Genomic DNA, 26,651 nt, shown 5'->3' on the forward strand with positions numbered 1-26,651 from the left:
TCTGTCCACTGTGAGTTTTTCATGTTCTGTGACATATGATTTATCTAATGGATTTTTCGCATCCCTTACATGCAGAGGGTTTCTTTCAAATAAGAAATCTCTGTGTCTGAGATTTGACTTTTGAATTAAAGCTTTCCCATATGTATATGATTTCCCTTCAGTATGAATTTTCTGGTGAATAAAGAGGTTTTCTATCAGGTTGAAAACTTCCCCACATTTATTACATTTCTCTGCTTGCTCCCTGTATGGCTTTTAAAATGAGGAATAAAAGATGATCGTAAAGAGCAGACTACATTCAGGACACTCATGATTTCTCTCTAGTACGACTTTTCTCATTCTCCCTGCGGGTTTGCTTCAGATGTGGAGTATTCCCACGTTCATTACAATACTGATTTATATATGAATATTCTCATGCTCAGTGAGATGTAATGCCTGGCTGAAGGACTTCCAATATTGCTTATATACATAGGGTTTTACTCCTGCATGATTTCTTTGATGTGACTGTAACTTTCCCAAATTCATTAAATCCCAAACAGTTTCTCTGAAGTGTTCATTCTCAGGAATCTCATGAGGTCGAATTTCCAAGAGTTCACACTCATGACACTTAAAGGAGGTGACTCCCATGTGGAACCAACTATGGCAAAACACATTGTCTTCATTCTTTTTTCCTTACACGGATTCCCTGGTGCTCAGGTAAGCAGGATGCAAATCCCTTCAAAGCGAAGCCACATTCATAGAAGTGTTATTTTGAGGAAACAATGTCTGAGGTCAGAGAAAATATTTTCCCAACTTTCTTACGTTCTCTGCCTTCATCTTAAGCCTGTATGGTTGTGGACGGAGATGCGCCTTCACTCACAGGGCTTTTGTAGTGCCGTTCTGTCTGTTTCTTAGTGTCCTACGCTCCCTCTTGACAGTATCTCCTTTCCCTTTGTCCTGTCATCCGTGGCTCTGGCCTCGACTGAGGATCACATCCGCTGACCTTATGACTGGGAAATGGGGAAGTGATTCAGCTCCTGGGGTATGCTGGGGACAAAACAACACCCCACAAGTCAACCTGGAACCTTCAGGCTTCAGGGATAGAAAGGGTGCAGCTTCCAAAGATGCGTGAGGAAGGTGGCCCCGGAACAAAGGCCAAAATTCCTTGCCTTTTTTTTTTTTTTAAAGCAGAGGGATAGTTTTAGCAAAACACTTCTCAGCAGGTCATCAGTACTAGCACAGGAGCTGACCTCTCCCTGGAATTTGACCTTGCACGTGGGTGTGCCTTTGTTCAAGCACTTTTAAAATAATTTATTTAACAGTTATTGCTTGAGCAACAATCTGGGTTAAGCCCTGGTCTAGATACTGCAAATAGGGTAGAAGGAAAGATAGATAAGGGCCCTGCCTGCACAGGGCTAAACGGTCATGCTGGGGTGCCATGGGGTTGGTCAAGCTGGACCTACACCCTGCCCCTCCCGACATCACCATCACACGCTTTTAAAGCCCATTTTAAAAATTTTCTTTACACTCTATAGCCACTAAACATACAATCACCTTTCTTCCTTCCCTTTTCCTCTCATAACCTCTAATGTTTTCTGTCTCTGTGAAACTCCTTGCATTCTTACTCTTCCAGATATCTGAATAATTGGGAAATGCTGAGAGTGATATTGTAAAATATCACTTCCTCACCTGCTATCTAGACTCTATAATACATTAGGTTGCTGCATTAGAAGTTGCTTTCGCATGTTGTTTTCCATGCTTTCTTTTCATGATGTTTTTGCCTCTTTATTTCTCTGACTGGCATCCTTTACCTGCTTACAGTTCATCTCACTAAAAATTCTTGGTATGTACTTTTTCCTGGGTGAACCTTTCTTTTTTTTTTTTTTTTTGATATTGGAAGGTGAGTTGTATATTTGAAGGGTTAAACTTCAAAAGCATTATCAGTAATTCAGTAAAATGTTAGGTTTTGCGCTATTGAAAATGAAAACTGTCAGTCTGACAAAAGTCCTATATATCCTGAATTAGTTCCAATGTGTATGAAAATTACAAAAGGTGTAATGAACTTACTTGGAGCTGAAGCTGCTTTTGCTGAAACAAATAAATAAATTTTGTTAGTGTGCTGTGTAGCACATTTACCCATTGTTAGTCATTTCCCAGGTGTCTTTTAAGATGACATCCAATACACACCAAAACTTCCGCGTCAGATACTTTGCTGTTTTAATCTTATATAAAGAATACATTACAGTCAGGAACGGGAAGGAACGCTGGGGGTCGCGATCTAGCCACTCCCTCCGGAGTGTCTCCACTGAGTGAGAAGCCCACGCTTGTGCCTCTTTCCAAAGGGAAATTCAGTTTATTCTCCCATTTCTACTTGGGCTCAGGAAGCTGTCAAAAACTTCATAAATGCAGATTGGAGCTCCATCCTAGCCTCACTAGGGCTTTGAGACCGTTCATAATTTGTCAAAATACTGCTCATTTAAACCTGAGGAGCTCTACTTTTCCACCCTCTTTAGTGTTCTTGTTTTCCACTCTCCCACTTTCTCTATCTTCGTTTATTCCATTAACCCTCTAATAATTCAAATAACGAAAGTATGAGGAATCTCAGGATACCTTCTTCCTGACCTTTTCCTACTTTTTAAAACCAGTGGTTTTTCCCCTATCTTAAAGTTCATTAGTTGATTTTTGTTATTTGGAATGAAAGACAATTGAAATCAGTTTCTGCACATAGAGAATTTCAAGACAGTCCATTGAAAGAATCACTTGCACACACACGTGAGCTAACTGACCTAAAGAAGAGAGAAATATATGCATAACTTACTGGCTGGTCCCACAGCTTCTAATTTAGAGAGAGAAAAAAATTGGCATTACTCATTGTAATATATTACCTTATTTTATTAATAACCCATTTATTTCTCCACAGTTGGGCAATTGGTTTCTTTTCTGTATTTTAAGCTATATTTATAGTTCATAGCTAAAAAAATATTTATTTAATGATTAATGTGGTCTGATATTTCTCCCAAAATTTTCCTGTTGGATTTTTGATTTTACAAATTAACTCTATATGTTCTTTGATTATTTGTCTACATGAACCTAGAAATATGGATAGTACTGACTGCTGTGAACATTAAGGCGTTCAACTGTGCTAAGTAATACTCATGACGACTTATTCTTTACAGTGTGGAATCCTAATCAAATTATTTTTTTGAGAATCAAAATACTTTCTGTCCATGAAAATATTTTGTTTGTTTTGGTCTAAGAGCAAAGCCAGTTTGGTGGCTCCAGTGATTTCTTAATAACAAAGCGATTATTCTGTTTGGGATTTATTTAAGCCTTTATCTCTTCAAACATTGCAGAGGGTTAAAACATCGCCCCGGTTGCAGTGGGTCACATTTGGAGGTTTGTCAAGAAGTTTCAAAACATTTAAATTCCAGCTTCCCTATTATACGCTCATTAACTAAGCCCCCTCTTTGCTTAAAGATTATGAAAACCACCTAATTGTCACTATTGTATTTTTGTTTGCTCTTGACAAGGAATTTCAACTAAATTTAGGACAGTATTTCTGTCAAATTGTACAATCCCTTAATTGGTGTGATGTTTGTTGGGTTCTTGTCCAAGACTTTTATCTAAACTCTCTTCTTTAACAACTTGTCTTTTTTTGGGGGGGGTGTGTTTAAAGGATTAGCAGTGCATTTAAGCATTCCCATAAACTGTCAGTAATATAAAAAATGCTGATTCATTGGAGGGCAGTGTAGAATATTAAAAGAATATTAAGATTCGGTGACACAATGATTATGCAAAAAATTTTTCATGTACTTGCATCTCCAAAACTACTTTAAGACATGAGATTCTGGAGGTCACCATGGTAGTTCCTAAAATGCAGGCACAGAAAATAAGCTTGTCTTGCATGCATCTAAAGGTCTCCCTAATATGCTTCTTCAAGTTGGGTTTAAATCTTACTTCTTTATAATATGGAACCCTCCACATCTGGTATAATAAGAAAAGCTATGTAGGCTTATGGTTTAATTATATTTATTCTTTATTGCTAATTTTGTGGTTAACTTTAGTTTGTTTGTTTTGACTACTAAAAGATTATCGGTGTTGGAGGAAAAAAGTAGAAAGAAGATTAAGAAATTATATTCCCAGTGCTTGGGCACTGTGGCAATCAGGGTTAACAAAAGCACTTTTTTCTGCCAAGTATTATAGGATATGAAGTAAAAAACAGCAAAACAATGTACTTTTTCTCATCTCAGTGCTATCTAAAATAAAACAGACACAAGTGAGTGTCATAGGTTGTCTGGAGAAGACAAAGTATTTTTAATACATTGTCTGGACTTTAATTACTTTACATAATGGATAATAATAGTTAATTTATTTTGACCACTTTCTAGACACCAGACATTGTTCTGAAGGATTTAACTAATTTAATTCACACAGAAGTCCGACTTGGTATCTACTGATAGTATAACATTTTATCATGAAGTAAAATGGCCAAAATTACATAGGCAGATCCCTCCAAAATTTGAATCAATTGAGAAAAATTGGAACCTACTAATGATCTGTACACATTTCTAAAAAACAAAAGTATTATAGGAAAATCCCCAAAGAGATCTGTTTCCTGAAGTAAATTCCCCTCTTCCCCTCTTGTGCTATGCATCTGTCATCTAATTGACCCTCTCCTGGTGCCATTTTGTGGGGAAAATGGGATGGGTAGGGCGATCTGGTGCTTTTCGTCTTCTCTGTCTCTTGCCCAGCTAAAGGCTTAATTGTTACTTTCAGGCTGACTGGTCCTAATTGACCACCTTGACCTGGCATTGGGAATATAGTTTCTTATTCTTCTTTCTACTTTTTTTCTCTGACACTGAGAATATTTTAAGTAGTCCAAACAAACAAACTCTATATTCTTATACCTTCATTCTCCTCTGTACAACTACTGAGTCTGAAACTTCCTGTTTTCCTTACATGATTATAATTAATCTCAGGAGATATAATGAAATTTTTCTCTGTTGTTACCCAAGGCTTTTAAATTTTTCCATATTAACTAGGAGTTAAGGGAATGATGGATAATATGGAAGTAAAGGAGCTTAAGAGCTCATGACACACAGATTCCCAAGATCCTGAATATTCAGCAGTAAAAAAGAACTATTTTAAGACTTTAAGACTGTGTTCTACAGGGTATCAAATGTCAATTACAACTGACAAATGAACAAGGAGATTTCTATACAGTACTGGAGATACTGACAAAAATAAATTTATTTATTAGCTCAATAACACCTTAATCATACTCTTATAATCAATTTAGTCATTGTCTTTTCTGGGTCTGAGCCTCGAAATTAAGGGGATTTGATCTGCATTGTTCTCTCCTTCCCACTTTTCCGTTGCCCTGTGTCATTTCCTGGGAGAAAGAGGGTTGATAGCTTCGGTAGAGTGTTCCTTTCCCTGTGAAGATGGACGCTCACAGATTTCAGACGCTGACTAGGAATTTACTGATGGGCCTTTTCTAAAACAAACTCACACATGAAGAAATGAATCTGCAGATTTCACTCTTCTGTGTGGATAATCTCACCGGAGGCTGGTAAATTCCTTTGTGCTTTACTTTCTCATCCAGGGCACAGAGAAGGACATGGAAAATATGTTGTAGCAGCATCTGCATTTTTTTTGGGGGCGGGGGTGGGTGGGAATATCTTCCTTGTCCTTCACCCTCTTCTTTTCTTTCAAAGTAGCTTTTTCTTCTCTAGATTTACTCCAGTCTTTTTTTTTTTTAAGGATTTTATTTGTTTTAAGGTTATTATTCTTTTAGTTTATCAATGCCTCCAACTTTCCTGCAAATTGTTGGTGCCTTCCAAAATTTTGATTAATTGGAGAATAACTCAAAATGAGAAATAAGAATATTGAGATTTGCATATCTGGACATCTTTATGCACTTGGTTTTCCAAAAGCCACTCAAACTGAGGAAAAAAACCTTGAACTTACTGGCAGGTATTGTGTTCTGTATTCTTAAAATACAGAAATAAACAGGTGAGAGTGATTTGATTGGCAGGAAATTAAGATTTTCAAACAATGAGTTGTTTCAATGTCTAATTTTCTAGGAGCCCCAAACTTTCGTTATCTACTACTGTAGATAAGATATAAGGGTTCAATGTTTGATTTAAAAAATATCCTGTTAATAGGATTATGAATATGGGAGAGAGAAGGCATGAATGAAGCAGTGGGTCATAACTGGCAGCATTTGACACAATTTATCATGCTCTCCTTCCTAGTGGTTCCTTCCTTGGCTTCTGAGATACCATGCTCTCTAGAGTTTATATGTTCTCTTCTTCATTCCTGGGCCGCCCCTTCTAGTTTCCCTTGCTGTTTCCTTGTTAGGTTGCCGATTTCTAAATGTTGGAGGGCCTCGAGGCTCAGCCCTTGAACCTCTTCTGTCTCTATCTACACTAACCTCCTAGATGTTCCCATTTTGGTCTCATGGATTTAAATACCCTTTGCATGTCTACAGATTGCAAATTTATAACTGAAGCCCAGATGTCTTCCTTGAATTAAAAAATAGAAAAATGAACTTACCCTTGACTTTTGCAACTATTCCTAAAATAAAATACAAGGATGTGAATGTGGTGGGGTTGGCCTCACGGGAGACTGAAGTTCTTGATAATGTCTTTGCCTCGGCTCTAGAACATCCAACCATCTAAAACTAAGCCAACATTTGGTATTTATAAGTGATTATATGTCAGACAGCTCCAATGTTTCTTCTGATTGGACTGATTTAACCCTATGAGTCTGGAACTATTACCCAAATTTTACAGAGGAAGAAATGGGTCACAGAGATTACCTGGCTTAATCTCTAACACAGTCTCTCTTATACCAGTGTCCCATAGCTGATAATTAGCAGCGCTGGGATGTGCAGGAGGCAGATGGACACTGGAGTCGATCTTTTAACTTCATGTCTCACAGAACTCTGTGTTGACTGTTTGGTACTGGTGTTCCAGTCATTACCTTAAGTTTCTTTCTTTAAACTTAATTCCCTTGACTGATTTTCATATACTATTTGTGGCAGTTTGAGTCTTTTTTGGATCCTAGAAAGTCCTGTTCTTAAAGCTAATCTATTCCTGTGTATGTAAACCTATTGTCGATTGGCACTTTTTTAAAAGAACAACAACGACTTTATCTTCATAATATATATGAAGATAAAAATAACAGACAAAAAGCAGCTTAACAAATTATTGAAGCATTGCTTCGATACAGGCACATTTATCTTATTTAATCCTAAAAACAAACTCAATTGTTTTCCCCAGCGTTCCAAAAGATGAATAAATGAGCACAGATTATTTAAATGACATGACCAAGGTCTCCTCGTTAATAAAGAAATTGAAAAATAGAACTTGATCATATTCATATCTCATGAAACTAAATCCTATATTCTTTTTTTGACCTTTAGCATGGATATAGTACATTCTTTGCCTTTGCTACAAAAATATTAAAATATTATTGTTAACAATAGTCTATAGGGTACATTAGTTGTATTTTCCCCATGTATCTCCATATATTTTTTAAAAGATTTATTTTAAAAAATTTATTCCCACCTCCTCATTGTTCGTGCTTGCTCTCTGTTCATCTTCTTTTAGGAGGCACAGGGAACCGAACCTAAGACCTCCCATTGGGAGGGAGACACTCAATCACTTGAGCTACCTCTGCTCCCTTTCTATATTCTTAACACCTTATAATTGAGTGTGGCAGATTATTTTATGAATCCCAAAAAGAGAAAGATTATGCTTGTAAACTAATCTATTCCTCTTGGTGTGATACCCTTTGACTGTATTAAATTCAGTTGAGGGGCTTTTGATTAGATTCCCTGTTAAGATTGTTGTAGGGTTTTTTGTTGTACTATGTTGGTGAGTCCATGCCCCTTTGCTGGGTCTGATAAAAACTGACTTACACAGAAAGAAGAGGAAAAAGGGAACTGCCATGTGAGACAAAAGACTCCAGTTTTGCCCACAGTTGAACTTCAAGGACAGAAGTCCTAAGAGACAAGCCAGGAGAGAGAGGACTACAAGATCACTCAAGCACAAAGCCCCAAGAGGCTGGATAGAGCAACTCAAGAGGAGACCGTGAGCCTGGAAGGGAAGGCTGAAACCTCAGAGATGGGGGCCATCTTGTTTCACCACTTGGTAGCGCAGCAGGATCAACAGTAGCTGACTTTGGCAAGAAAGCATCTCTGCTGATGCCTTGATTTGGACATTTCATGGCCTTGGAACTGTGAGCTTTTACCCTTAAATAAATCACTATTAAAAAAGCCAACAGATTTCTGGTACTTTGCATCAGCACCCCCTTAGCAAACTAAAACATAGAGGAAAACTCTTGTATTTGTATTAACCACAATCCTCATCTACCACGGGAATCACTCTACTGTACAGTTCCTCCTAGATCATCTTCTAGCTGTGTTTCAAGTAATACTAACCTCCCTAGACTACCCCTTTCAGTCACAACCACATTTATAAATCAGCAGTGTTAGTTATACACATTATAATGTTATGTTACATCAACTCCATCCATTTCTACATATTTGCAATCAACCTTATTAAACATTCTACTTACATTGTCACCTCTACCTTCTCAACCCATGTTCTGTCTCCTTCTAACCTGTACTTCATAAATTTACTCATCATATTAAGTTTATATCAGTGAGACCATAGAATATCTTTTTTATGTCTGTCTTATTTCACTCAACATAATATCCTCAAGATTCATCCACGTTGTCATATGCATTCCAAGTTCATTTCTTCTAACAGCTGAATAGTATTCCATCATATGTATATACCACATTTTGTTTAAACATTCATCAGTTGGTGGACACTTAGGTTGTTTCCATCCTTTAGCAATTACGAATAATGCTGCTGTGAACATGGGTGGGCGAATATCTGTTCACATTCTTGCTTTCAGTTCTTCTGAATATATTTCTAGAAGCAGGGTTGTCTTTTGATAAGATTCAGTTATGGCACCTTCCTTTGGATTAGATCACTTCAGTAGGACATGACCCAGGGTGGGTCTTAATCCATTTACTGGGGTCTTTTATAAATGGAGGAATAAAAAGCCACAGACACAGAAAGAAGGCTGCAGAGGCAGAGGGAAGCCTCCAGAAGTTAAAATCAACAAATCCAGAAGAGAAAATAGCTACAGACAGAGGAACCTAGAAGCTGAAGGCAGTGAGACTGAGGGGGGGGGGAGGGGAAAGGAGACGCCCCCATGGGCCTGATTACCCGCACCTGCAGCTTGGGAAGAAAGGGTCTTCCGATGATGCCTTGATTGGGTCACTTTCATGGTCTCAGATCTGTAAGCTTTTAACCTAATAAATTCCAATTATCAAAGCCAACTTACATCTGGTATTTTGCTTCTAGCAGCTTTTAGCAAACAAACACAATTTTACTCTCATTTCCTTTCTTTTCTTTTGCATCTTTTCAACGTTTCCCTGAGACAGAGATATGTTTTAATTTCGTCATTGCTCCAGAGCTTATAAATGTCAGATCTTGGAAATAGGTGAGGCATTTATTTAAGAAATGTTTCTTAATATAAGATCTGGGGATAGAATGGTGAAAAGAAAAACACTGTGCTTGACTTTGAAAGATTTAATCATCTAGGAAAGGAATTAGTCATATTGGCCATAATTGCATGGAAGAGAGACTAAAAAGTTATGCTCCAGGTACAAATGAATGTTTAGTAGGAATTGCTCTTATGTCTCTTTATGGGAGACAGGGAATAGTGGAAAGAGTCTGAGTTTTGGGATTAAATACCTAAATGGTAGAGGTAAAATTATAAATCTAATGGAAGGAAAGGAGACACAAACCAGCATGTTCACTGAAGTATTGTTTGTGCCTCTAAGGAGATGGAGGCAGTTAAGGGTCCATCACAAGAAGAATGGATGAGTATAGTACATACTTTGAAACACTTGGCAGCTCTTAGAAGCAATGTGCTAAATAAATTGAGATAAATTGGGAAAAATGGTTATTTCTTTAAAACATACTGTCAAATAAAAAAGTAAGAAAAGAACATGGCCCAAAACACAAAATAATCATTTAAATTAAAAACACAAATTATAAGTATTGGAGAAGATGTGGAGACCTAGGAAACATTCATTCATTGCTGGTGGGAGTGGAAAATGGTGCAGCTGCTTGAAAAAGTTTGGCAGGTCCTAAAAAAGTTAAGTATAGGATTACCATATGACCGGGCATCCCACTTCTAGGCATGTACCCACAAGAATTAAAAGCAGGGACCTGAACAGATATTGCACACCATTGTTCATAACTGCATTATTAACAATTTCCAAAAGATGGAAGTAACCCAAGTGTCCATCAACTGATGAATGGATAAACAAAATGTGGTATATACAAACAATGGAATATTATTCAGCCCTAAAAGAATGAAGTTCTGATAAATGCAACAACATGGATGAACTTTGAAGACTTCATGTTGAGTTAAATAAGACAGACACAAAAGGACAAATACTGTATGATCTCACTGATATGAAATAATTAGAATAAGGAAACTCATAGAGTCAGAATCAAGACTATTGGTTACCAGGGGATGATGTGGTGATAGGGAATAGGGAGTGAAGGCTTAAAATGTACAGAGTATCTAGTTGGGAGGATGGAAAAGTCTTGGTAATTATTGGGGTGATGGTAGCACAATATTGTGAACATAATTAACAGCACTGAATTATATCCTTTAATGTGGGTAATAAGGGAAATTTTAGATTGTATATATGTTAAAAGAATAAAAATGTAAAAACAATCCATGGAAGTACACAACACAGTGAGCCCTAAGTTAATAGTATAATTATAAAATTGGGCTTTCATCTGTTGTAACAAATGTACCACATCAATGCAAGGTGTTAGTAATAAGGTGGTATATGGGAACCCTGAATTTTATGAATGATTGTTCTGTAAACCTACAACTTCTCTAATAAATACACGCAGACAACCAGCAAGATGGTGACGGAGTAAGGAGCTCCTAGAGTCAGCTTCTGCTACAGGCCAGTTAGTAAACACCCAGAGTTATCTGAAGCACCTATCTGGGGCTCCAGGAGCCCAGAAGAGCATCCTGCCACATCCTTGAAAGAATGGAAGAAGGAGACTGCCCATCTGCAGAGAAGATTCATAAGTAGAGCACTCTACACTAAGGAGGCCATTGCCCATTCTCCACTGGAGGCATAAACCGCCTTGGGATTGGAAGCTCCACTTCCCAAAAACAGTTAAGGAAGAGACGGTTGGGCACCAACTTCAGCTACTGATTAGTAAATTTGGTGGGTTACAGTATAATCTTGAGAACAGCTAAAGTTTGAGCCTGTCCAAGTCAGAACAGGCTGGTAGCCTCTATCCTAACAAGGTGCCTGGCACGAGGAGAAGTGGGGTGGACTGAAAATCACAGCGCTGGTAGAGACTGGCTTCTTTCCATCCAGATCAGACTGCAACTAGTATAAGCTGCATCCCATCTCCGGCAGGGAGGAAGCTGGGGATACCTGTGTCAGCCTCTCTGGGAAATTACAGGACATGCTGCGGAGGCCAGTGATTATCCTACTTTGGCAGCACAAGCCACACCAGAAACTATTCTGTGGCTGGACTTAGAAGTTCCGTTTGGGAGGAAGAGATGGTTGGCCACCGATTTCAGCTACTGATTAGTAAATATGGCTGGCTAAAGAATGACCTTAAGAACAGCTACTGAAGAAGCAACTAGAAAATGACCTTGAATTAAAGATTCAATGCGGAACAGCAGAATATACCTGTCTACATATAATAACATGACTTCGGGAAGCGGTTTGACCTAATGTAAGGGGGAAATGGAAAGGAGAAATGAGATTATAAGGCTGTGAGTCTCTAAAAAAGAGTCTGGAGGTTGTCAGAAGGAATACCCCTATGTACAACTGAACAGAGTCTGAGAGACAGATAAGGTAGATACAACCCCAGGTATTGGTTCTTTTGAGGGATAAAGAGACCCACGGGTTCTATGGTCATGGCAGAAGGGGTTCACTGCCATGACAGATGGCCCTTCTTTGGAGCTGGTGTTTCTGCGTGATGGAAATGGACTCAGAGGGGATCTCTTTTCACAAGACTTGTATGCTACTTTATTGGAATTGTAGTTGGTGCTGAGTTTAAGATATATGTAGGGGATTTGAATCTCTGGACTGATAATGTGACACCCAGGTCCAGAGCCTCAACAGACTTCAGCTCCTACACTTTGACTTATTGGACTTACTCCACTCAGCTAACATGGAGTTGAAGAAGGTCAACCACCACAACATGGAGCCTAGAGTGTCTACAACTAGAAGCGGGAAGAGTGCATCCAGTACCCAGGTGGAATCTAAGCCCTCACTTGACATAGGTGTGCAATGGACACAACCAATCCAATGTCCACAGAGAAAATGTGGAATGGGTGTGGGAACGGTAGCCATGGGGGCTGCTGGGTGTGGGGAACGGGAGGAAGAGATGAGATGTGGAGGCGTTTTCGGGACGTGGAGTTGTCCTGGATAGTGCTTCACGGACAATTACGGGACACTGTAGATCCCCCCAGGGCCCACTGGATGGAACGTGAGAGAGTCTGGGCTATGATGTGGACCATTGACTATGGGGTGCAGTGATGCTCAGAGATGAACTTACCAGGTGCAATGGATGTATCACGATGATGGGAGAGAGTGTTGCTGTGGGGGGAGTGGGGGGCGGGGGCGGTGGGGTTGAATGGGACCTCATATATATTTTTTTAATGTAATTAAAAAATAATAATAATAAATAAATATTAAAAAAAAAAAAAAAAAAAAAGAACAGGTAAAGTTTGAATCTGTCCAAGTCAGAAAGAGGTCAGTTCCGCCATTTTGAATCCACCCCTAGCATGAGGGGAAGCTGGGCTGACTAAAAAGCACAGTGATGGTAGGGACTGTTTTTTTTCACCCAGATCAGCCTGCAACCCTGGCCTAGGCTTCAGCCCTACCTCTGGCAGGGAAGAAGATTGTGGACCCTGTACCAGCCTAACCAGGTAACTGCAGGTACATTTGGCTGGCAAAGACTAAATAATTGGAAGTCTACCAGGGCAACTACGGTCATCTTGGACCCGCACTGCATAGATTGCTGCCCACACCTGCAGCTCCATCCCCACCCCAGGCAGGGAAAAAGGGGCGTGAAGCTTCATCAGTCTCTCTGGACAACTACAGTCTAGACCTGCACTACTTGGATTATTCCACCCAGCTTTGAGTCTGTCCCTACCCCTGGCAAAGGAGAAAGTTGGGAGAAGCTTCTTCAGTCCCTGCAGCATTGAGGGCAGCTTTAGCCCCCACAGCTTATAGCACCAACTACATCCTTGGCTCTCCTGTACAACCAGCCAGGGAGAAAGGGCAGGAAACCCTAAACTAAAGAGAAAAACTGCACCCAGAATAAATATTCTAGTAAGCCAGATCCAAAGATACCAACCAAAAATTACAATCCACACCAAGAAACAGAAAGGTATGGCCCAGTTAAAGGAACAAGCTTATCCTCCAGATGACATAAAGGAGTTGAGACAACTAATCACAGATGTTCAAACAAATCTCCTTAATAAATTCAATGAGATGGCCAAAGAGATGAAGGATATTAAGAAGACATTAGATGAGCACAAAGAAGAATTTGAAAGCATACATAGAAAAATAGCAGATCTTATGGGAATGAAAGGTGGAATCAATGAAATTAAAAATACATTGGAATCATACAATAGCAGATTTGAGGAGGCAGAAGAAAGGATTGGTGAGCTTGAAGAAATGGCCTCTAAAGTGAACATACAAAGGAGCAAATGAAGAAAAGAATGGAAAAAATTGAACAAGTTCTGAGGGAATTAAATGACAGCAAAAGATGTGCAAACATATATGTCATGGGTGTCCCAGAAGGAGAAGAGAAGGGAAAAGGAGCAGAAGGAGTATTTGAAGAAATAATGGTAGAACATTTCCCAACCCAATTGAAGGACATAGATATCCATGTCCAAGAAGCACAATGTACTTCCATCCAAAAAATCCAAATAGACCAACTCCAAGACACATACTCATCAGAATGTCAAATGCCAAAGACAAAGAGAGAATTCTGAGAAGAGCAAGAGAAAAGCAATGCATAACATATAAGGAATACTCAGTAAAACATATAAGGAATACTCAGTAAAAGTGCTGATTTCTCATCAGAAACCACAGAGGCAAGAAGACAGTGGTATGATATATTTAAGATACTACAAGAGAAAAACTTCCAGCTAAGAATCTTATATCCAGCAAGATTGTCTTTTGAAAATGAGGGTGAGTTTAGAATATTAACAGATAAATAGAAACTGAGAAAATTTCTAACCAAGAGATCATATTTTCAGGAAATTCTAAAAGGTATTCTAGAGCCTGAAAGGAAAAGACAGGAGAGAGAGGCCTGGATGAAGAGAGTTTAGAAATGAAGATTATATCAATAAAAGTATCTGAAAGTGTCAGTGGTGAAAATAAAATATGATAGATAATATCCAAATACTCAGGAATAAACTTATCCAATGATATAAAGCACTTGTATTCAGAAAACTACAACTCACGGTAAAAGAAATAAAAAATTGCCTAAATAATTGGAAGAACATTCCATGTTCATGGGCTGGAAAACTACCATTAAGATGTCAATTCTGTACCACACTAATTAAAGAAGTTGTTGATGTGGGAAAAGTGAGGGTGTGGGGAGTGGGGCATATGGGAAACTCCTATATTTTTTAAAGTAACATTTTGTGTGATGTATATATCTTTTAAAAATAAATAGGGAAGTGGATGTGGCTCAAGTGATTGGGCTTCCTCCTACCATGTGGGAGGACCTGGGTTCAACCCCTGGGGCCTCCTGGTTAAAAAGTAAAAAGTGTGCCAGTGCGGTGAGCCAAGTGCCCGCGTGGCAAACCAGTACCCACGCAAGTGAGTCATGCAGCAAGATGATGATGCAGCAAAAAGAGAGACAAAGGGGAGAGTCAAGGCTAGGTGCAACTTAAAGCAGCAACTGAGGTGGCACAAGTGACAGGGAATCTCGCTCCACATCACAGGTCCCCGGGATCAAACCCTGGTGAATCCTAGAAGAGAAAAATGAGAAGACAAAAAAGAGACATAGATACAGAAGATCACACAGTGAAAGGACACAGGCAGCAAAAAATAACCCCAAAAAACAAAATTAACAGGGTAGGGAGGAGGGGGAGGGAAAAAATAAAAAATATATTAAAAAAAATTAGCAAACCAAAAAAAAAAAGGATGTCATTTCTAGTTAAATTGATAACACAGATTCAATGCAATCCTGATAAAAATTCCACCAGCATTTAAAAAAAAACATTGAAAACAAGATTATCAAATTTATTTGGAAGGATAAGGGGTCCTGAATAGCCAGAAACATCTTGAAAAGGAAAAGAGAACTCTCATCTCCAGAGTTTAAATCATATTACCTAGCTACAGTGCTAAAAACAGCATGGCACTGGCATAAAGACAGACACATAGACAATGGAACCAAATTGATGGTTCAGAAACAGACAGTTAAATGTATGGTCCAGTGATTTTTGACTAGCCTGTCAAACCCACACAGCTTGGACAGAACAGTCCATTCAAAAAATCATGCTGAAAGAACTGGATATCCATAGTCAAAAGAAGGAAAGAGGACCCCTATCTCACACCTTATCCAAAAATTAACTCAAAATGGATCAAAAACCTAAAAATAAAAGCAAGAATCATAAACCTTCTAGAATAAATTGTAGGAAAATATCTTCAAGACCTGGTGGTAGGTGGTGGATTCTTAAAGGAGATAAGACAAGGACTGAGATGGACTACTCATGTTTAATATATGTAGAAGTTTTAATTAGATTTATTGTAAAAGTATGGAAATGTATACAGTGGATGGTAACACATAGTGAGAAACAGCTAGTTTATAAATGGGGATGTGGTTGAAAATGGTAGTCTAGTTATGTGAATGCCAATCGACAGAATGCTAGAGAATATTCTAGGAACTGAATAGCACAGTAAACCAAGAGGTGGATGAGAATTGTGGTTGATGGTACAGAATCAAGACTGTCCTTTGTTAGCTACAGCAAATGTACATCACTATTACAGGGTGTTGGGATGTGGAGAAGCATGGGAAAAATACAACTGGAGTGACCTATGGACAGTGGCTAGCAGTAATAATGTAATATTCTTGCATCTATGCCAAAGATGTACTGTGTTGATATGGGGCAGTGTGGAATATGTGTGCCAAATGTATACAATGGATGTGGTAGCAATCATGATATTATTTTGTCATCTGTAACAAATGTTCCACCACAGTGTGGTGTGTTGATAGATAGGTGTTGTTTGGGAATTCTGCACATGTGCATGATTGTTTTATAAATGTACAACTTCTGTCATAAAATTATATTAAAAAATAATAGTGTGGGTTTGGGGAAAATACACCAAATGTATAATTGGTAGTAAGATTTTGACAATATTCTTTCACAATTTGTAACAAATGTCTCACAACAATGCAAGGTGTTGGTGGAGGGTTGATGTATGGGACCCCAGTATGTTTGAGTTGTAAATTCACAACTTTTACTAAACACTTATTGTTTATGTATGTTCATATATAACATATTAAGATAATAATACTAATAGGATGGGTTGGGGAAAATACTTTGGTTAGTAATTTTTTTTTTTTTTTTTTTTTGGTTAGTAATATTTTGACAATGCTCTGGTTAGTAGTAATATTTTCATAAGGCTCTTTAATAATTAGTTAAAGATGTTAACAACAACGCAAAGTAATGGTGGGTAGAGTGAGGTATGAGAGACCCGTTTGATGTTATATATGTTTATTTTGTAAGTTCACAACTATTACTATACACTTGTTGTTTATGTATGTTTATGTATAAGTGATAAACTTCAATAAATTAAAAAAGTGGGGAAAATACACACAAAGCCTAAGATACATATTTTTATAGGACATATACTTAATCTGGACCACATTTTATGGTGTGTACCCATGGTTAAGGGGGGAAGGAGAGTAGGGGAAGGGATAGAGGGGAAAATTATCATTAAAAGAATTAGAGCAGACATTTTGGATTAATTTTGTCTTGGGTTTCAAGTCTGCACCTCCTTCTATTTTGTAAATTATTTTACTCTACTTTGTCTCTGTTCTTTCAACTATAAAATGTTTGTAAGCAATACCTGGTTCATAAAATTATTTTAAGAATCAGTGAAAAAATATATGTGAAGTGTTTGGCACTTAAGATGCTTAATTAGTGTGTGTTTCCTCTTTCCCCTCCATCTTCCTTTTCTGACCCACAGCACTTCTGTTTTCAGATTTCACACATTGTTTAAACACTGCTACATGGATTTTTCACTAAGTCTCATTTCTTTTATCATTTCTTTCCCACCTTCACTTTTAGACAATGTAGCAGTTTGATATTGTTTATGAATTCCAAAAATAGATATTAGATTATGTTTGTAAACTGGTCTTTTCCTCTGGGCATATTAGATTACACTGGATTCAGACATTTCACTTTTACTTGATTAAATAATGATTAAGGCTGTGATTGGGCCATGACAGTAGGATGTTGAGTTCCTGCCCCCTTGGAGGGTGGGGATTCACGGAGAAACTGCACTACAGAGAAGAGCGGTTGGGATTTTGATATTGGAGCCCCGGGAAAAAAACACAGAGAGAAGCAGGTACATGAGGAAGGAGAGTGAGGGAGGAGAGAAGACTCCATTAGACATGGCAGAGGCCCCAGGAAGAGAGAGGAGCAGTTTGCCTGATAGTCCACAGCTGGCCTTGTGGAAAGAGCAGAGCAGCTGATCCCTGAGAGCCTAGGATAGAGATGAGACTTATCCCAGCCTACAGCTAATATGGGAAGAAGCTGGGACTACAGATCCTAAAGGGGAAACCTGTACCCTGGCAGACATTGGCAGCCATCTTGCTCTGACATGTGGCAACAGACTTTAGTGGGGGAAGTAACTTATCTTTATGGCCTGGTAACTGTAAGCTTCTACCCCAAATAAATACCCTTTATACAAGCCAACAGATTTCTGGTATTTTTCATCAGTACCCCTTTGGCTGAGTAATACAGAATTTGGTACTGGAAAGTGGGATTGTGCTTTTGGATTTACCAGAATGCTGAAATGGTTTTATAAATGGGTATAGCAGTTTGATATAGTTATGAATTCCAAAAATAGATATTGGATTATGGGTGTAAACTGGTCTGTTCCTGGGCATGATTAAATTATGATTAGGGATTTGTTTGGGTCATGTCATTAGGGTGCTGAGTCCCTGCCCATTTTTGGGTGGGGACTCAGAGATAATAGACATGGCAAAGGAGTAAGTTAGAGTTTTTGATACTGGAGTTTTGAGCTGGAGCCCAGAAAGTGAACACACAGGAAAAGAACAAAGAGGAATAGACACACATCCTGACACAAGGCAGAAGCCCTGGGGAGACCGACAGAGCAGTTTGCCTGAGAGTCTACAGCTGGCCTAGTGGAGTGAGCACAGCAGCTGAGCCTGGAGAGAAATTCAGCCCCAGGAAGAGAGGAACCTAAGAAGCCTGAATTCTTGGCAGACATTGGCAGCCATCTTGCCCCAACACTTGCCAATAGACTTGGGTGAGGGAAGTAACTTATGCTTTATGCCCGGTAACTGTAAGCTTCTATCCCAAATAAATACCCTTTATGAAAGCCAACAGATTTCTGGAATTTTGCATCAGCACCCCTTTGGGTAAGGGGCACTTTTTGGAGGAATTGTGAAATACTTGGTAGGAAAGACCTACATTGCTTTGAAGAGACTGTTAATAGTAATATGGACTTTAAAGAGACTTTTTATGATGAAGCTATTATTGGAAACTGGAGAAAACATGATCCATGTTTTAAAGTTACAGAAAACTTAGCAAGATTAACTCCTGGTATTTTATGGAGGGCAAAATTTGAAAATGGTGAGCATGGGCATTTAACTGGAGAACTTTCTAGAGTAAACTCAGAGACTCTGACTTGGCTTCTCCTTGCAGTTTATAGCAAAATGCTAGATGAGTGAGATAGGCTGAGGACTGAACTGTTGGGCACAAAGAAACCAGAAACTGATACTGGAAATTCCAAGCCTCTGGAAATCACACCCCAAGATGATAGTGCCCCATTTGAGGACTTAACTAAACTTGGAACTTGTAAATCAGGATTGAAAATGCAGTTACCTAGGAAGGACTTGTGAAAAGTCTTATTGTCTGATGGCTTGGACCCCTGATTCTTGTGTGGTAAACCAATAAGCTTTTTGAGAGAGTTGAATGAACAGAACCACTGTCAGCTTAGACTAAAAGGGACATGGGAGGGAGACTTTGAAGGAGAAACAGTTTTAAGAGGAAAACCATGGAAGCTGAGATCTGGAATTAAGACATTGCCTTGGGCCAAGAGAGGAACCCCAGCTGTGTGTTCAGAGACGGGTGACTTTGCCCTGGAAGTTGAAGAGTGTGGCTGTTTCCACCTGATGTTCTGGGAGAGTTTTGCTGCCCCAGGGTACAGAGAGGGTGGAGCACATTCCTCAAGGATTAAGGGTGGTTAAGCTTGGCACCCCACAGGGCTGAGAGGGGTGTGCCTGTCCCCCATAGATTAGGGAAGGCCAGGTAGTCAACTTGTTGCTCTGAGAAGGTTGAGCCTGTTTGCCAAAGGTTAGGGGGAATGTTGTCTTCACATCACTGTGCTAGGGGGGTTAAGGCTCTAACTCAAAGTTTGGGTAAAGTGTGGCAATCACCTCATTGCTCTTAATGGTGAGTCTGGAGCTCAGTCGCCATCCAGATGCTTGATGAAGAGGAACCAAGAAAATGGCCATTGGGCAAGCCTGTGGAAAGTGTGGGACCCCATGAGGCCCCAAGGAGGAGAAACCAACATCTTAAGAATGATTCTCAGACTTTGACATCTAATGGTTTGTCCTGCAGGTTTACTGAACTGTAGAGGACCCATGGCTCATGTTTCCTTCCCAATTTCTCCTTAACGTAATGCAGACGTTTGTTCTTTGTCCATTTGTATTTTGGAAGCAGGTAAATGGTTTTGTAGGTTTTAGAGTTCTACAGCCAGATGGGACTTTGCCCCAAGACAAACTGTATTTTCTTTAAATTGATTGTAACATGATTTTGTACTTAACATTGGTACTGAAATAAGGTTTTTTGAATACTGTAATGTCTTTTTAGAATTCAGAGGGTGGAGTGTAGCCATTTGATATTGTTTATGAATTCCAAAAACAGATATTAGATTATGTTTGTAAACTGGTCTGTTCCCCTGGGCATATTAGATTATATTGGATTCAGAGGTTTCACTTTTACTTGATTAAATAATGATTAAAGTTTTATTGGGTCACATCAGTAGGACTCACAGAGAAACCACACCACAGAGAAAGGAGGTTGGGATTTTAATATTGGAACCCCACAAAGTAAACACACAGAGAAGCAGATGCGTGGGGAAGGAGAGAAGAGTTCATTAGACACGGCAGAGGCCCCAGAAGAGGTGCTCTTCACCTGATAGTGTACAGCTGATCTTGTGGAGAGAGTAGTACATTTTTTTCAGTGCTAATTTCCAATCTTGAATACATTTTGGTATAAAAGTTTTCATTATCTTTGCCCCAGGCAGCATAATATTCTGTCTGTTAAAAATTATCATTGGCATATGAGAATTTTAAGTAATGATGGGAAAAAGAAAAATGAGTATCAAGATTTTCGAAGGCTGGAGATGACAGACTTCAGGTATTAGGAAGACTGAGGAATATCATAGATTTGAAGTAGCCAAGAGACCAATGAATTATAATACCTTTCCTTCTAAAATAGAAACACAAGCATTTTGGTGTGATTTGTTTATAAAATGCTAAATAGTTTGTACTGACAATCTTCTTATTCATTCATTTTTTTAGTTTATTTGTATAGTGACTATTTGTCCGGGTCTCCTAAGCACTGTAATAGGTGCTGGGGGTACAGCAATAAACAGGAGTGACTGCCTGTGTTCTCACAGAGTTTACAGACTGGGGGCAAGAGTGTCAGAAATAGATTCCTTTGGAAAGTACAGCATTGTTTCTTTCCTTGTAGTGTAGATTTGAAAGAATGACAGAAAGACACAATCTTCTTCATTTCCTTTTACTCTCAGCTACTACAGCAAGGTGAGCAAGTTTTTTTTTTCATGACAGCAGTTCAGAGGAAAGTAGTTTTTCTTTTAACATTTTAAATTGGAAAATAAAATACACATCTCGAAAAGATCACAGAATATAAATGGGTTTGTTAACAAATAAATACGAAACGAACATTTGTATAATACCATCCAAGTTAAGAAACGTTATTTTGCCAGAACTCCTTCGTGATCACATAGTTTCTTGATCACAGCTCCTTCCCTCTACCCAGAAGTAACTTTTTCTTTTTTTCTTGCTTTACTTTATAGTGCTTTCACGTAAGTCCCTAAGCAATGTAGTTCAGCTTAGTTTTTTTTTTTAATTAGACAAGTTGTAGGTTTACAGAACAATCATGTAAAAAGTACACAGTTCCTATCTCTACCCCTAACTCAGTGTTCCCTATTACTAACCTTTGAGTTAGTGTGGTACTTTTGTTAAAGTGGATGAAACAATATTATTTTAATTATCTAGTAACTATAGTCCATAGTTTATATTAGGGTTAACTGTGTTGCACAGTGCTATGGTTTAAATTTTTTTTTATTCTGATAACATATATACAACTTAAAATTTCCCATTTTAACCACCTTGAAATATACAATTCAGGAGTGTTAATTACATTAACAATGTTGTGCTACCATCACCACCATTCAATACCAAAACTTTTCCAATGTCCCAAATAAACATTTTGTACCAATTAAGCATTAAATCCTCGTTCCCTACCTCAACCCTGGCCCCTGATACACTGCATTCTAGTTTCTGATTCTATGAATTTGCATATTCTAATTATTTCACATAAGCGAGATAATATATTTGTCCTTTTGTCTGGCTTATTTCCCTCAACATGATATCTTCAAGTTTCGTCCATGTTGTCACATGTATCAGAGCTTCATTTTTTTAGGGCTGAATAATATTCTATTTTGTATATATACCACATCTTGCTTCTCCATTCATTAGTTGATGGACATTTGGGTTGCTTACAACTTTTGGAAATTGTGAATAATGCCATTATTAACATCAGTGTGCAAATATCTGCTTGAGTCCCTGCTTTCAATTCTTGTGGGTATATGCCTAGAAGTGGGATTGCCAGGCCATATGGTAATTCTATACTTCAATTTCTGAGGAACTGCCAAAATGTTTTCCATAGCAGCTGCACCATTTTCTATTCCCACCAACAATGAATGAATGTTCCTATTTCTTTACATCCTTGCTAATGAATTCCCATTTTTAAAACAGTAGCCATTCTAATTGGTATGAAATTGTATCTATGGTTTTGATTTGCATTTCCCTAGTGACTAATGATGTTGAACATCTTCTTTTCATATGCTTATTGTCCATTTGCGTCTCTTTTTTTGGATTAGTATTTTGCCCATTTAAAAATTGGATTTTTTGTTGTGGTGGTGTAGGATTTCTTTATATATTCTGGATATTAAGCCCTTGTAAGATATACTATTTCCAAATATCTTTTCCTATTCTGTAGGTTGTTTTCTGGCTTTTGTGCTAAAGTTCCTTGATGCACAAAAGTTTTTACTTTTGATTAGGCCCCTTTATCTATTTTTCCTTTTGTTGCTTGTGCTTATGGTACAAAACCTAAGACACCATTGCCCAAGACAAGGTCCTGAAGATGTTTGCCTATGTTTTTTCCTAGGAGTTTCATAGTTTTGTTTCTTATATTTAGTTCTTTGATCCATTTGAGTTAAGTTTTGTATATTGTAGGAAGTAGGTGTCCACCTCCATTCTTTTGTAAATGAATACCTAATTTTCCCAGCACTGTTGAAGAGACTATTCTGTCCCAATTGACTGGACTTGGCACCCTTGTCAAAAACAATTGGCCATACCCTGAGCCTCAGCAGAGTTGCAACTCCTACTCTCTGGCTCATTGGACTTACTCAGGTCAGCTAACAGAGAGATGAAGACGATCAACCACCACACCAGGGACTCAAGAGTGCCTACAACTAAGCAGAGGAATTGCATCCATCATCCACGTGGAATCTAAACCCCCTCTTGACCTAAAGGTGAAGTGGACATCACCATCCCAGGGTCCTCAGAATGGAGGAATAAAATATGGATTAGAGTTGACTTACTGATATTTTACTATAAAACTACTGTGACTAGTAATAGAAGAAATTGTATCATTGAGGTGGAGAAAGTGGCCACAGTAGTTGCTGAAGGCAGGGAGAAGGAAGAAGAGATGTGATGTGGGGGCATTTTTGGGACTTCGAGTTGTCCTAAATGATATTGCAGGGACAGATACTGGACTTTATATGTCCTGCCATAACCCACTGAATGTACTGGGGGAGAGTGTGAACTACAGGGTAAACTATAATCCATGTGGTGTAGCAGTGCTCCAAAATGTGTTCACTGAGTACTATGAGTGTGCCACAATGATGGGGGAGGTTGTTGGTGTGGGAGGAGTGGGGTTGAGGGGGGGGGGGTATGCGGGAACCTCTTATGTTTTTTAATGAAACATTTTTTTTGTGATATATATATCTTCCAAAAATATAATTTACAAAAATGATGGGGGTGGAGGGGTGGGGAGTGGGTTATATGGGACCTTCTTATGTTTTTTAATGTAACTTTCTTTGTAATTTATTAACTTTAATTAAAAAAAGTGTAAAAAAAAAAAAAAAAAACACCAAACAAACCCAATTGGCCCTAGATGTGAGGGTTTATTTCTGAACTTTCAGTTTGATTCCATTGGTCTATACGTCTTTCCTTGTGTTAGTACCATGCTACTTGATGACTGTACCTTTGTATAAGTTTTAAAATCAGGAACTGTGAGTCTTTCAACTTCATTGTTCTTTTTCAAGATGGTTTTGGCTATTCAGGGCCATTCACCATTCCATATAACTTTGATGATTGATTTTTCCATTTATGCAAAGAAGGCTGTTGGAATTTTGATTAGGATTGCATTGAATCTGTATATTTTTTCAAGTGGAATTGACATCTTAACAATATTTGGTCTTCTGATTTATGAACATGGAATGGCCTTCCACTTATTTAATTTCTGTCAGCAAATTTTTGTTGTTTTCTTTGTACAAGTCCTTTACATGCTTACTTAAATTTATTTCTAAAAATCTGATTTTTTAAGTTGCTAGGTAAGTAGATTTTTTCATTTTTTATTTCATCTTCAGATTACTTGTTACTAGTTTATAGAAATACTACTGGTTTTTGCATGTTGATCTTGTACCCCACCACTTTCCTGAATTTGTCCATTAACTCTAGTAGCTTTCTTGTGGATTCTTTGGCATTTTCTATATATAGAGGCATGTTGTCTGTAAATAGAGATAGTTTTCTTTTTTGCCTAATTGCTCTGGCTAGAACAATGTTGAGTAACAATGGTGACAGTGGCATCCTTTTTTATCCTAGGAAGAAAGCTTTCAGTCTTCACCATTGAGTAAATATTAGTCTGCCCAAGGGGGACCATGAAAAGTACCAGAAATCTGTTGGCTTTTATAAAGGGTATTTATTTGAGGTAAATGCTTACAGTTACGAGGGTCTAAAGAGTCCAACTCTAAGTTGCTTACTCACCAAAGTCAGTTGCCATGTGTTGAAGCAAGATGGCGGCTGATCTCTGCAAGGGCTCAGCCTTCCCCTCCGGGCTTCCTCCCTCAGCTGCAGGCTGGCAGAGGGCTGTCTCTCAGGGCTTCCTCCCTCAGCTACAGGCTGGCAGAGGGCCGTCTCTCAGGGCTTCCTCCCTCAGCTGCAGGCTGGCAGAGGGCCGTCTCTCAGGGCTTCCTCTCTCAGCTGCAGGCTGGCGCAGGGACGTCTCTCAGGGCTTCCTCTCTCTCCTGTCATGGGGCTCGTTTCCTTCTGGGCTCTCCTCATCAGTCTCACTTGTTCTGGTCTCTTCCCAAGGTCAGCAGCAAACTATCAGGTGAATGGCTCATCTCTCCCCGGGGCCCCAGGATAAAAAAGTTACAGAACTCTCTTTCTTCTGGCATGTCTTCTGGAGTGAGTGTCTGTTTATATTGGCCCACCAAGGGGTGGGGACTCAACCTGAGTTACGCCTTACTGATGTAGCCCAATCAGAAAGCCCAAACTGATTTTATCAAGTCAGCGTAATCCGAGGCTTCTCACTGAATTTAATACAATCAAAGGGTACTAAAAATAAGTTTACGAACATATTCTTTCTCCTTTTGGAGTTCGTAAAATAATCTCAAATTGTCACTGCACCCTTTATCACGTTGAGAATGTTACTTTCTATTCCTATCTTTTGGAGTGTTTTTATCAAGAAAGGATGCTGGGGAGACGGACTTTGGCCCAGTGGTTGGGGCGTCCGTCTACCACAAGGGAGGTCCGTGGTTCAAGCCCCGGGCCTCCTTGACCCGTGTGGAGCTGGCCCATGCGCAGTGCTGATGCGCGCAAGGAGTGCCGTGCCACACAGGGGTGTCCCCCGCGTGGGGTAGCCCCACGCACAAGGAGCGCACCCATAAGGAGAGCCGCCCAGCGCGAAGGAGGGAGCAGCCTGCCGAGGAATGGAGCCGCCCACACTTCCCGTGCCGCTGACGACAACAGAAGCGGACAAAGAAACAAGACGCAGCAAAAAGACACAGAGAACAGACAATCAGGGGGAGGGGAGGGGAATTAAATAAATAAAAATAAATCTTTAGGAAAAAAAAAAAAAGGATGCTGGATTTTGTCAAATGCCTCTTCTGCATCAGTTTAGATGATTTTGTGGTTTCTTTCCTTTGTTCTATTCACGTGGTATATTACATGAATTTATTTCCTTATATTGAACTACCATTGCATACCTGGGATAAAACCCACTTGATCTTGGTATATAATTCTTTTAATGTGCTGTTAGATTTGGTTTACATGTATTTTGTTGAGGAGTTTTGCATCTATATTCATAAGAGAAATTGATCTATAATTTTTTTTCTTATAGTATCTTTATCTGGCTTTAGTATTAGAATGATGTTGGCTGTGTGGAATGAGTTAGGTAGTATTCCCTCCTCTGCAATTTTTTTGGAATAGTTTGAGCAGGATTGGTATTTTTTTTTAAGATTTATTTTATTTGTTTCTCTCCCCTTCCCCCTCATCCCCCCCCCCCCATTGTCTGCTCTCTTGTGTCCATTCGCTGTGTGTTCTTCTGTGCCCACTTGCATTCTTGTCATGTGGCACTGGGAAACTGTGTCTCTTTTCCCAGTGCCACATCATCTTGCTGTGTCAGCTGTCCGTGTGTGCGGCACCACTCCTGGGCAGGCTGCACTTTTTTTGCACAGGGCAGCTCTCTTTGTGGGGCGCACTCCTTGAGCTTGGGGCCCCCCTATGTGGGGGACACCCCTGCATGGCATGGCACTCCTTGCATGCATCAGCACTGTGTGTGGACCAGCTCACCACATGGACCAGGAGGCCCTGGGTTTGAACCCTGGACCTCCTATATGGTAGGTGGGTGCCTATTAGTTGAGCCACATCTGCTTCCCAGGATTGGTATTAATTCTCCTTATAATTGGTAGAATTCGCCTGTGAATCCCATCTGGTCCTGGGCTTTTCTTTGATGGCAGGTTTCTGATGATTGATTTAGTCTTTACTTGTGATTGG

The 26,651-nt window shown here is 39.1% G+C and overlaps 1 protein-coding gene across 1 annotated transcript in view; it reads right to left on the minus strand.

The window, feature by feature from the left end:
* The window catches only part of LOC131280359 (sodium/potassium/calcium exchanger 1-like), a 232,745-nt gene that overhangs the window by 33,339 nt on the left and 172,755 nt on the right, over nt 1–26,651 (minus strand). Inside the window, exons 19-21 of the mRNA XM_071218410.1 lie at nt 6,535–6,555; nt 2,795–2,812; nt 2,044–2,064 (exon numbers count right to left, since the gene is read on the minus strand). The gene's annotated coding sequence lies outside the window, so the exon portion shown is untranslated. The remainder of the gene's footprint in view (nt 1–2,043; nt 2,065–2,794; nt 2,813–6,534; nt 6,556–26,651) is intronic.

This window comes from Dasypus novemcinctus, chromosome 11 (genome assembly GCF_030445035.2).
Source record: "Dasypus novemcinctus isolate mDasNov1 chromosome 11, mDasNov1.1.hap2, whole genome shotgun sequence".
Taxonomy (NCBI): Eukaryota; Metazoa; Chordata; class Mammalia; order Cingulata; family Dasypodidae; genus Dasypus; species Dasypus novemcinctus.